Source organism: Diabrotica undecimpunctata, chromosome 2 (genome assembly GCF_040954645.1).
Source record: "Diabrotica undecimpunctata isolate CICGRU chromosome 2, icDiaUnde3, whole genome shotgun sequence".
Classification (NCBI taxonomy): domain Eukaryota; kingdom Metazoa; phylum Arthropoda; class Insecta; order Coleoptera; family Chrysomelidae; genus Diabrotica; species Diabrotica undecimpunctata.
The window spans coordinates 156910795-156925129 of NC_092804.1; the positions used below are offsets into that span (position 1 = coordinate 156910795).

The 14335-nt window shown below is 32.4% G+C and overlaps 1 long non-coding RNA gene across 1 annotated transcript; it reads right to left on the reverse strand.

Moving 5' to 3' along the window:
* Window positions 1–10256: 10256 nt before the first annotated feature.
* LOC140433533 (uncharacterized) lies at window positions 10257–14335 on the reverse strand. The gene is made up of 2 exons (XR_011950005.1): window positions 14230–14335; window positions 10257–10437 (listed from the first exon to the last, which is right to left on the reverse strand). It is a non-coding gene; the product is annotated as an uncharacterized lncRNA (long non-coding RNA).

The window sequence follows — 14335 nt, forward strand, 5'->3', positions numbered from 1 at the left end:
ATTTTGACCAAGGTTAAAGAAAAGTGTGGTTAATAGTTACTAGGAGTACATGAATGTACCCACTAAATATATGGGTAAAAACCCGTTAACAAATAATTAGGTACATTTGTTCGACATTATATCTTATAAATACTTATGATGTTAAAGTTACCGTTGGATTAGGTAACATGGCGACATATGACTCCACGTTGAAGTTGCAAGTCCTGAGACGGTGTGTCTACGAGGATTTTATGGAAGCAACTGATTGAAATGACAATGTTGACAAGTTAGGACGGAAGTCATAACAGAGTAGTCAATATAACTTTATGTGTCTACTTAAGACAAAAGCCAACGTTAATTAAAATTGTTAGAGTAAAAAATTTTTAAAATTAATATAACAGTATCAACCATCAATGTTGTTATTTTAAATTATGTATATGAGATGAAATGTGGAGAAATGATTGCGATGTTATAGTTAGGCAACCAACTATACATGTGTGTTGTAGTGTAGTGAAATAGAGATTTTAATATTAGGCCCTTTATGTTTCTTCAACATTTGGTACCTGGAAAATAAAAACTAGACACATGTAGAAGGTTGAGTTGTTGATATTTTGTTGATATTGGTGGAATAAGAATGAATGTATTTAAAATATGAAAGTGTACTTGTGTGAATGGAATAAAACTTTTGTACTGTAATGGTCATGTGAAATTTATCTTATAACTCGATTATAGAAGGCCCTGTATGTCAAAAAACAACATTTGGTACCTGGTAAATGTAAAACTTATTAAGTTATAAGTACATGAAAATTAAATATTTGATAGGGTGTTAACAGACTAAGTGGTGTGGAAGTTTTATTTTATTAACTATTATGTGAAATGAATAAAATTTGATGGTTGGGACATGGTTTTGTAATATTTTAGTAGAAAAGTACTCAACTTATAACTTAAGAAAGGCCCTATCTGTCATAAGCAACACTAGGTACATGGGAAATATAAAAGGATAAGTTACAAGTTGAATGAGTTGCAGGTGTATAATTATCTGAAATGTGAAAATGGAATGGTTGTGGGTTGGCTCTGTTAAAATTAAGTAAAACAAAAATTATGCTTAAATGTACCTTCTTATTCTTTCAACAGTCTTTGATTGTTCAATCCTGGACTTAGACTTCACCTTGGCGTTTCCATTTTAATTTGTCGTTTGCTGCTTGGTGCCATTGTCTTTGCGCCTTCTCTTTCGCTTCGTTCGGCCATATTTTTAAAGGTCGATTCACACTTCACTTATGTACTCTAGCTATCTACTGTACGATGCTTTTAACTCACCTGGTATTATCTTATCTGAAAACATGCTGTATCTAAGACTATTTAAATGCAGCAGTGCATTGTATTACATCCTTTACTTTTGTTGTTTGATTTATTTCTTTATTTCAAACGCGATCTTATAAAGTTGGTCACAGTATGTCATTTCACAGCGCGCTGTCTTACTCTTATTTTGTTGGCGGCTTTTATAGTCAACGCAAGAGAAATCATGTAAATACAAAAAACCAGCATATCTATGTTTCGTGGACCTTCAGAAGTCATTATACGTATGAGAGGTACACTAGGTACATGGGAAATATAAAAGGATAAGTTACAAGTTGAATGAGTTGCAGGTGTATAATTATCTGAAATGTGAAAATGGAATGGTTGTGGGTTGGCTCTGTTAAAATTAAGTAAAACAAAAATTATGCTGTCAGCTTTACTGGTAATTAAGTTATGGGATTTGTTTTTAATTCTTAATGGATATGAAGGTCTTAAGGTGTTCGTTAAACTATTATATAAAATAAACAGAATTTGATGGTTGGATCATGGTTTTATAGTATGTTATATGTATAGTACTCAACTTATAACTTGAGAAAGGACCTATCTGTCATAAAGCAACACTAGGTACATGAGAAATGCAAAGAGATAAGTTATAAGTTGGATGATTTGCAGGTGTATATAAACCTTAATTATGAAAATGAAATGGTTTTTAGGTGGCTCTGTTGAAATTAAGTGAAAAAAGAAAATTATATTGTTTTTGAAAAAATGTGAGATACGGAAAGAATGCAGAAGGCTGAGATCCCCAGAGAACCTCAACCAATCCCTAAGGAGGGGTTGTGTGGAAGAGTGAAGTGATGGCTGAGAGGTTTGTTTGAAAGGGATGAAGAATAGTCTAAGGTTTGGAGGTGCCGACAAGAAGCATGGACAACAATAGGTATAGTGGGTTGGACTAGAAGTTTATGTTTAATAGAGAGAGACAAGGACTGATTGAGAGTGTGATGTGTTGACAGAAAAGTTTTTGGAGTGGACTCAAGAAGATGAGTATTGGGTGAACGAATAGTGATAAATGAAGATTTTTGTAAAAGTGAGTTGGAGATGAAGGTTATGAAAATAGTTGACGATGTAGAGGGAGGAAGTCTCGATTGAAGGATACATGACGATTGACGCAATTTGGGCTTTTTTGTTTTTCTTTGAGAATTTCAAGATCTTCGTATAAGTCTAATTTAAGGAAATTTTTTTGGGGGATATTGTGAATAAGTGAAACGTCTTCTGGGATATTAAGGGTGTGGTTGTGTTCTTTGAGATGTTGAGAGAAAGTGGAAGTATTTTCTCTTTTTATGTGTTCTAGAGAACGTAAGGATAGTGATCTGCATGTTCTACCTATGTAAGAGGCATTGCAATCTGAACATTTTAGTCTATACACTCCACTCCGATCCATATAATTGATGGAATCTTTGGAATTAGATATGTGTTGACCCAAATTGTTGGGTACTTTAAATGAAACATGGATGTTTTCAACCGACCGTTGGATGAGATTTCGAATATCTCCAGATAGACTTTCATGATAGTATGGGAGTGAAACGTAATTGGGCTTGGTGGTGAGGTCTCTGGGGAACGCATTCTCCTGCAGGGTCTTAGGGCGTTTTTTGCGGATAAGTTTGTTGATGATGTTGTGATCATATCCATTGTTGACTGCTATTTGTTTAAGTATGTTGAGTTCTTTTTTGTAGTTAGTGTCTGAAAGTGGAATGGTTTCTAGGCGATGGATGTAACTGTGAAAAACTGCGTATTTATGTGACATGGGGTGGTTAGATGAAAATGGGATTATGTGGTCAGTCTGTGGTCAGTCTGTGGTCAGTCACAATATCCCCCAAAAAAATTTCCTTAAATTAGACTTATACGAAGATCTTGAAATTCTCAAAGAAAAACAAAAAAGCCCAAATTGCGTCAATCGTCATGTATCCTTCAATCGAGACTTCCTTCCTCTACATCGTCAACTATTTTCATAACCTTCATCCCCAACTCACTTTTACAAAAATCTTCATTTATCACTATTCGTTCACCCAATACTCATCTTCTTGAGTCCACTCCAAAAACTTTTCTGTCAACACATCACACTCTCAATCAGTCCTTGTCTCTCTCTATTAAACCCAAACTTCTAGTCCGACCCACTATACCTATTGTTGTCCATGCTTCTTGTCGGCACCTCCAAACCTTAGACTATTCTTCATCCCTTTCAAACAAACCTCTCAGCCATCACTTCACTTTTCCACACAACCCCTCCTTAGGGATTGGTTGAGGTTCTCTGGGGATCTCAGCCTTCTGCATTCTTTCCGTATCTCACATTTTTTCAAAAACAATATAATTTTCTTTTTTCACTTAATTTCAACAGAGCCACCTAAAAACCATTTCATTTTCATAATTAAGGTTTATATACACCTGCAAATCCTCCAACTTATAACTTATCTCTTTACATTTCTCATGTACCTAGTGTTGCTTTATGACAGATAGGTCCTTTCTCAAGTTATAAGTTGAGTACTATACATACAACATACTACATAACCATGATCTCAGCCTTCTGCATTCTTTCCGTATGTCACATTTTTTCAAAAACAATATAATTTTCTTTTTTCTTCACTTAATTTCAACAGAGCTACCTAAAAACCATTTCATTTTCATAATTAAGGTTTATATACACGTGCAAATCATCCAGCTTATAACTTGTCTCTTTACATTTCTCATGTACCTAGTGTTGCTTTATGACAGATAGGTCCTTTCTCAAGTTATAAGTTGAGTACTATACATATAACATACTACAAAACCATGATCCAACCATCAAATTCTGTTTATTTTATATAATAGTTTAACGAACACCTTAAGACCTTCATATCCATTAAGAATTAAAAACAAATCCCATAACTTAATTACCAGTAAAGCTGACAGCATAATTTTTGTTTTACTTAATTTTAACAGAGCCAACCCACAACCATTCCATTTTCACATTTCAGATAATTATACACCTGCAACTCATTCAACTTGTAACTTATCCTTTTATATTTCCCATGTACCTAGTGTTGCTTATTACAGATAGGGCCTTTCTTAAGTTATAAGTTGAGTACTTGTCTACTAAAATATTACAAAACCATGTCCCAACCATCAAATTTTATTCATTTCACATAATAGTTAATAAAATAAAACTTCCACACCACTTAGTCTGTTAACACCCTATCAAATATTTAATTTTCATGTACTTATAACTTAATAAGTTTTACATTTACCAGGTACCAAATGTTGTTTTTTGACATACAGGGCCTTCTATAATCGAGTTATAAGATAAATTTCACATGACCATTACAGTACAAAAGTTTTATTCCATTCACACAAGTACACTTTCATATTTTAAATACATTCATTCTTATTCCACTAATATCAACAAAATATCAACAACTCAACCTTCTACATGTGTCTAGTTTCTATTTTTCAGGTACCAAATGTTGAAGAAACATAAAGGGCCTAATATTAAAATCTCTATTTCACTACACTACAACACAAATGTATAGTTGGTTGCCTAACTATAACATCGCAATCATTTCTCCACATTTCATCTCATATACATAATTTAAAATAACAACATTGATGGTTGATACTGTTATATTAATTTTAAAAATTTTTTACTCTAACAATTTTAATTAACGTTGGCTTTTGTCTTAAGTAGACACATACAGTTATATTGACTACTCTGTTATGACTTCCGTCCTAACTTGTCAACATTGTCATTTCAATCAGTTGCTTCCATAAAGTCCTCGTAGACACACCGTCTCAGGACTTGCAACTTCAACGTGGAGTCATATGTCGCCATGTTACCTAATCCAACGGTAACTTTAACATCATAAGTATTTATAAGATATAATGTCGAACAAATGTAACTAATTATTTGTTAACGGGTTTTTACCCATATATTTAGTAGCTACATTCATGTACTCCTAGTAAGTATTAACCACACTTTTCTTTAACCTTGGTCAAAATTTTAACTTCATGTTCTTTTTAATTAAGTGGTTACATATTTTCTAGGACACCGATGATGGAATGATGTATTCCGAAAACGTTCTGTCTAACACAGCCCGTTTGGGTTTTTAAATATATACCTTTTACAAAGGATTTTAATAAATTTTTTTAATAAATGATTTTTAAATATCTAGGCCACATTATCAAGCTACGGAAAGCTCGGAACAAAAGTGGGAGATCAGGTGAATAGAGCAAACAGAGCCGCAGATTGTTTGAATGAAACAATATATAGAAATAAAAATATGAAGAAAGAAATGACAGGCAGAATTTACAAAACAATCGTCAGACCAATAATGACATACGCGGCAGAAACACGACTTGACACAGAGAGGACAAAGAGGATGTTAGAAACAGAAGAGATGTAAAAACTTAAACTAAAAGTACAGATATACCACGTAGATGAAAGGTGGAGAACATCAAGGACTGGGTAAGAAATTGAAGAATAGAATGAAATGAGCATATAAGCTAAATGACAACAAATAAAGTAGTAAGAAAGGCAAGAGACGGTTCCTCAATAGGAAGACGATCAGTAGCAAGACCACGAAAACGATGGAACAACAACTTATTAGAGGCACGTGGAAAAACAAACGAGTCATGTCTACATAAAAAGAAAAAGAAGAAGATTATTTCTATTACTACCTTGCTCACAGTAACTTGTACTTCCTTTAAAGTAAGAATCTTGGTCTTTGTTAGATTCATTTTCAAGCCTATTCCTTCCGTAACATTTGTTAATTCTGAAAACATTTCTAATAACTGGTTGAGTTCGCTACTAATTATGACAGTATCGTCAGCAAAGCAAAGATGACTCAGGTATCGTCCTTCAATATTTAAACCTCTTTGTTCCTAGTTAATTAAAAACGTACTATTCTTCGGGTAACAGCCACAATAATTTTTTAAGCTGAATATACTGTTTGGCAAACCAAAAATGGGTTTTCATTGAAGAAGGTTCGTAAAAGAACTTTTACATATCTGCGCAGAATCAAATCACGCAATAACTGCACAGAATGAAATCACTCGATAACCAGCTTTTAAAATAAAATTAGTGGTTTTAATAGCCAGTTGATAATAAATTCAAGTACTACTCGACACAAAAGTATTTTTAGGCAGCTCGTATTTTGCTATCTATTTATTTATAGGTCGGCAAAATGTTTAATTTATTAAAAAAATGAAAACATGCATTTTATCTTTTTTTGGTTATGTTTTGTAGCTTTATGTCTTTTAAGAATAAATGAACCTATCTCTTTTTGACAGGACTAAGAAATACTTATGTATAACAGTGATTTTTGTAATTTATTATGTACTAGTTAGCATAAAGTAGCGTTTAGTTACGGGATTAACGCTTTTACGGTGGACTTTTTAATAATAGAGTGTGACCCATATTCGTTTACACGTCTCTCAGAAAGTACAAAACATTTTTAAACTGACATTGGGTGATAATCTTAATCTTACTAATTTACTGTTCTTCGTCTTTTTATTCTTATTTTTTTTCCTTTTCTTGTTTTAATATTATGCAAATTTACTACTAACTAATAATATAACAATAATAAAAACAGCAATAAAGATATTTGCGTTGTAATTATAAAACTTCTTTAAGAGTTTTTAAATTAAAATATATAATACAATTGACCGAGATGTTCGCAAAAATTTCTTATTTTTGTAGTAATTTATTATTGTTAATAACTTTATTTTTTGCATAATGCCATGTAAAATAATTACTTGAAATTGCAAAAGTTAATGAGTTATTAAAGTGTGCTAAATTTAAAACGGATCGACTGACAGACTTCTTAGCTTATAAACATATATATGGCAAATAAAGTGAAAGAGTAGAAAGTTATAATTCGTTACAGTGATGATACTCGTAAAATATCGCTACGGAGAAGTGGAGGGCAGAACTGTCCTCTGCAATATCTCGGCTTGTTTCTTATTATTTTTTTGTCTGTTTTTTAACTAGTTTTGCACTAAGCATACTTACAAGCACGTGACATAAAAAAATACAAAGTTATTATAAATGTTTATAAGCTAAAATTCAGTCCCTTTTTAAACCCTTTTTAATAACAAATTTTATGAAATTTTGACATGTTTTAAATATACCATAAAAATTAAGTAAAAAATCGATTGCGATTTATAAAATACCTCTAGAGTGACTGGTTGGGCAAGTACAGTTGTTTAGATAATCTCTTTCCGCAATTAACAAATTGAATAACATCAATTATTTGGTTGATCTGTTTGAAATTCTGCACTCTTTAATAACTGAATCACTACCACAATTTCAAGTGATTATGTTACATGTCATTATGTAAAAAACAAAGTTAAATTTTCAAAATATCGATTTTTGTTTTTTTTACATAAAAACATTAATTAGTATCATAGAAATACTGTCCTAAAATTTTATTACGAAATTCGGAATAGGAACGATGTTATAGCTGTATTTATAACAGTACGCGCCTGAGCTAAACTTTGTTTGTATACAACACCGCGTGGCTTGCTTCACCTGTGAAGCAAGCAGCAGACAGCATAAGCAGCTTTTAGACAGCAGACTCAGTAAACACAGGTTTAAATTAAATAATAATATTTTTGAAATAAATAAATATCAAACACAAGTAATTGTCTACATTTACCGTTTTTCATTGTCAAAAAATTAAAAAGTAACGATTGTAACGTTACAACCGACCCCGCTAACGATTTTAAGCATTCTGGTTTCTTAATATATTATTTTTTTTATTTCCAGAATGCCTCGTACAAAAATTAGAAGAAGTGATAGAGGTTCCAAAGATAATGCAACTTATGAAGCTGCATACGCCGAAATAAAAAATGGTATATCCATTCGTGCAGCTGCAAAGGAGTACGATTTGTGTCATGTTTCTTTAAGACGATTTAAAAAGGAAGCACCAGGTGAGGGTTTAAATAATTCTGTTTCCATGAATTATAGAGCTTGGAACAAAGTTTTTACCGAAGACCAAGAAAAAATTATGGTAAATTACGAGTATATTGTAAGAGCGGCAAACATATATTACGGTTTTTGTCCGAAAGAAATCAGAAAGTTTGAAAATGAATTAGCCAATAAATATAAGTTAGCAATGCCACCACAATGGGAGCAAAACCAGATGGCTACAGAAGATTGGTTCAGCAGATTTATGAACCAACAACCAACAAGTTTAGCTCGTGCCACTAGTTTTAACGAGAATAATGTTTCCTGTTTTTTTGATAATTTGCAGAAAGTTATGGACAAATATAAATTCGTACCTAAAGACATATACAATGTCGATGAGACTGGGATGCAGGGACGTAAATGCAGTTGGAAATTTTGTTCCTCCGATGTTTATATTTCCGAGGATTCGGTACCAGGAACATTTTATTCGAGATGGTCCAACTGGAAGTACAGGTGCGGGAAACGCAGGCAGGTGGATGCAAGAAAGTGAATTTCCTAAATTCTTACAACACTTTCGGAAATATACGTCAGCAACTACCGATCACAAAATCCTGCTGCTACTAGATAATCGCGCATGTCATATTTCTATTCAGGCACTGGACTATTGCTGTGAGAACGGCATTGTTGTAATATCTTTCCCGCATAAGTTACAACGGTTGGATCGCTCTGTATATGGGACATTAAAAAAAGCAATTAATTTGGACTGCGATTCATGGATACGAAGCAATCTAGGGAAAACTATGACCATTTATAATATCCCATCCATAGTAGCTACAGCACTTGATGGCACTGACATCCAGCAACATCCAAGCAGGCTTTAGATGCAATATGGGAATATTTCCTTTTAATAGGAATATAATTACACCTTTAGATTATGCACCGTCTTATGTGACAGATCGGCCTCCACCAGCAAATAAAGTGACCAACGATGTTGAAATTAACACGACAGAATCCGCAACAGCGACATCTTTTTCTGCCACAGATAAAACCAACAATGAACTAAATAATATTCATACAGCGTCAACTTCACGTGTTTCTTCAGCTGAGGAGTTTACACCAGAAGCAGTCAGACCTTTCCCCAAATCCCTGCCTAGAAAAGAAGGAAATAAGGGAAAATAGAAAAGAAAATCGGCCATATACACAAATACCCCTGAAAAGGAAGAAATTAGGGCAGAATATGAAGAGAAGAAACAAAAACAACAACAAAAGAGTGATGAAGAAGATGAAGAGTGTTTTTGCCTTTTATGCTGTGAACCATATGGTTCAAGTAAGCCAGGGGAAGGTTAGGTTCAATGCATTGAATGTAAACTTTGGTCACATGAAGAATGCACAAGCTAAGAAGGTGTATACGTTTGCCATAATTGCGAATCAGATTGATCCATAATTTGTTAGGTTAAGTTCACTGTTCATCCTGGTTTAGCATAAGTTTTTGTTTTTATTTTACGTAAGAATATAACTTCTTTTGTACTTTTGCATAACTTTTGTACTTACATTCAATAAACATAATTTGTTTAAGCTTTTGATCACTGTTACTATCGACCCCACGTGATTTTACAACCGCCCCGGGTTTGGGGGCAGTTGTAACATTTGCCGCTACGACAATTTTTCACAAATAATTAAAAACTATAATAATTAAAAAACCTTAATAACCTATTTTAATACTGTTTACACATGCAATTAAGGCTTGAACGAGAAAATTTGTTTATATCTGTTATAGTTTTCAAGAAATTAGTGTTTGAATTAAAAAATTTAACTTTCGACCCCGGTCTACCCTACTGTACTTTTGACACTGTCGTATGCGACTTTGAAGTCGACGATGGGTTTCAATGTTAAATTCCAATGTTTTCTCAAGGATAGAATTATTCCCTTATTGCATCATAGAGGTGAAGAATTCTTAATAAAAATTTTATCATGTATAACTATTTACCATTTTTAATATTAATCAACATAATTTGTATATAAATAAAAAAAAATAAAATAAGTTGACATATTTAACAAAAATATTTATTATCTAAAAAACTAGCCCCATACACACCAACAAACATTTTTGACACAAATTCCGCCTATAATGGATGGATTTTGAGGAATACATGTTTTTCCACATTCATCGCAGTCACAGTCTGCTCCAAGACTTTCTCCAAGTGGAAACTTTTTGAAATGAGCTGGTGCTACAATATATTATTTCATTATATAATATTTATTTAATTAATAATAAAAACGAAAATAATTACAAGAATATAATTTAAACATTTTACAACACATGGCAGCACTAATAAGAGAATATAACAACAATTTTATAAAAGTGAAAAAGCTTTTTTGTAGCAGAAATTTGACACTACTATCAAAAATACTGTTGACTAAATGTCAGGACATATTTAGCACTATGGACTAAAAAATAGGACAAAATTCCTTTTAGAAGTTGACACATACAAGGAATCTACATATTATAAATGAATTACGTTACGAACGTTAAAGTATTAAAAATAATGAAAAATAAATTAATGACATTAAACTAAGGAAAGCTAGTATCTTTTACATATAAAGCTTGGAGAAATTTATGACACCCTGAAGCTTAGAATTTAAGACAAAACGAGAGTATTGACAAAGAAAAACTACGAAAAAAAAAACGGGTGTGGCAGTCCAGTGGGACTGCCGGTGGAAGTTACACTTCTATACACGCATTCGCCGTTACAAATTTATTTGGGAGTCAATCTGCATAATCATTACATATGTAATTCTATAGGTAATACATAGCAGAAAGAGAAACAGAATTAATAACAACTTACTAACAATGAAGGATTGAATCAATATTTTGATGAAAATGAAAGGAGTTGAATGCAAATTTTTTTTTACACATACTCTGCAGTAAAATTCATTGTTTATTTTGTTATTAATATAATAATACAATACAAATTAAACTGCAATATTCATAACTATTTAAAAATGACAATAATATACATAAAAAAAATACACTACAATACAGTGCAACATAATTCCATATAATAATACAATACAAATTAAAATGCAATATCCATACGTATTTAAAAATGACAATAATGTAATAATATTAATAAAAAAGTCCTCCCCGACTGGGAATCGAACCCCGGTCTCCCGCGTGACAGGCGGGGATACTGACTACTATACTACCGAGGACATGACACAAAGATATTTCAAAATTGACAGTTCTGGATCATACAGTGATTTATTGAGATTATTATTTTGAAATACAAAAGGCTAATATAATTATGAACATTTAATAAATAATACAAAACGTATCACATAAATAATAATATTAATAAATATTTTATTATATATATAATATTATATGTATATATATCTTTATATAACATATATAATATTAAATTATATATACAAAAGGAACATTTTTATATTCGAGAGAGGAAGAGAGAGAAAATATATCTGCTGTTTCTCTCTTACTCATTATCTTACATATGTAATGATTTCACAGATTCACTCCCATACAAATTTCCAACGTGGGGCGCGCGTATAGAAGTATAACTGTGATATAAAGTGATAACAAAGTATCAAAAGCTTATAAGGAAAGATTTAAAAAAATTTAATAATAAAAAGATCCACCAAACTATAGAAGAGAATAAAAGTCTGAAAGTCCTGAGAAGACGGCTAAACAATGTAAAATGTGAAATACATAAACTAAAGAACAAACAAGGAGTACCCATTTCAAATAGATAAGAACTATTATACATAGTTGAAGACTTCTATGAAGAACTATACACTATCAAAGAGAAGACCAAACGAACTTGGAAGCTACCGCTTTACGCAAAATCGTCAACCAGGACTCAGAGCGCATACCAGAGATCACACTTAGCTAAATTCAAGACGCAATGAAAAAAATGAAAAACAACAGAGCATCAGGAAAATATGGAGTCGTAATAGAAGCTATAAAGATGGGCGGACGTGCCCTACTCAACCAAATAAAAATTTTGTTTAACCTTTTTTTAACAGATTGTTGCGTACCGGAAACATGGAACAATGCAGTAACAATTTTACTACACAAGAAAGGAGACAGGGCGCACCTAGAAAACTATAGACCAATCAGCTTGTTGAACCACATCTATAAAATGTTTACTCGAATAATTACGACAAGACTAGAAAAAAAGTTGGATTTCTACCAACCCCGAGAACAAGCTGGACTAACCAAACAGTAAAAACCTTAATAGAAAAATCGATAGAATATAACAGACCACTGGTACTTATCTTCGTAGACTTTCACAAAGCCTTCGATACCGTAGAATTAGACAGCATTATAACTGCTCTGAACAATAGTAGAATAGACTGGTTTACAAAGTTATTACAAACATTGTACCAAAACGCCACAATGCATGTAAAACTACATGATACCACCAGAGAAAATCATATAAAGCGAGGTGTGAGACAAAGCGACACTCTCTCACCTAAATTATTTATAACGGTCCTCGAAAACACCTTTAAAATGCTAAAGGGGGAAAATAGAGGAATAAAAATAGACGGGGAAATGCTCAATCATCTGCGTTTTGCCGACGATATAGTACTTATTACAGAAGACCTGCGTGAAGTACAACAAATACTACAAGAATTAGAAAACGTATCTTCAACAATAGGTCTAAAAATGAACATCAGTAAGACCAAATCTATGACAAATTTGGTTTCCAGCGAATACCTAACCATCCAAAATAAGTGGTATCTCTGTCATGAAATCAGAATAAGCAAAGATAATCAGATCTGTGAATTTCAACACTTGCTTGGGCGGTGTATGGTTCACTAAGAGACATCTTTAAGAACAACATCCCGATAGCTATTAAACGGAAGACATTTGACCAATGCGTTCTTCCTATTATGACATACGGAGCAGAAACTCTCACTCTCACAAAAACAACAGCACTAAAAATGCGAGTAGCACAAAAGCGCATGGAAAGATCAATTCTCGGCGTGACAAAAAAAAGACAAAATAAGGATCTAAAATCTAAGGAAAATAACAGGTATCACTGATGTCATCAAACGTATAGTCAAGATGAAATAGAATTAGGCAGGTAACATAGCAAGACTAAAAGACTCAAGATGGACCAGAAAACTAATTGACTGGCGTCCAAGAGAAGACAAACGCAGCAGAGGACGACCACCAATACGCTGGATGGACAACATTAAACGAATATCCAAGAAATGGCAACAAGACGCACAGGAACCGCGAAGAGTGGCGAAAAATGGGAGAGACCTATGTCCAGCAGTGGACAGAAGAGGTTGCATAATGATGATGATGAAAGTATTTAAAAAAGATGAAAAAGAAATGCAATCTTATCCAAATTCTTTATTTCGATCCACAGATCAAGTTACCTCCTCTAAAAAACGAAATAGAAGAATTGGTTGGAGCAGTTAAAAATTTTCTTATAAGAGTTAAAACCAACGACTCCTATGAAATTAAGAATGAGAGTATTTATATATTCCATTGGATCTAACCTAAGAAGTATGTACATAAAGATGTACCAGAAACATCTTGATTTAATAAAGATAATTAACTAATGTTAAACAAAAGGAGATCAACAACTATATTGAAATAATTTTCGGATATAAAAGTATAAACCATGTGTAGGTATTTAAAAAAAAAATAAAAACGGAAACAGCTAAAAAAAACTTCTTTTTAATGTGTCATACCCAATAGCAATTAAAAGCGTCTAGCTTCTAGTATATAATAATATGGTACCATAAGAATCTAGAAGAGATAAATCAATAATAAACAAATGTTATTAATGAATTTAAAAAAAGATTGTGCAGCAATAAAAATAAACAAAAATCTAATTGCGCCAAGGGTTTTTTGCGTGTTTATTAGTAAATTTTAATTAACTTCATAATCACCAATATAGAAAACCAACAAAGAATTAAAGAAATATGTTAAAAAAAATATATTAGTAATTACTTATGTAGGATATATTTACTCAATTTATTACCTTCTACTACCTCGGCGCTGACATCAGTTGTTGATAAGAATACAGCTGCTACTACAGCCAAAAAAAATAAAGTAAGTTTTGCCATTTTGTTGTCCAATTTTGATAT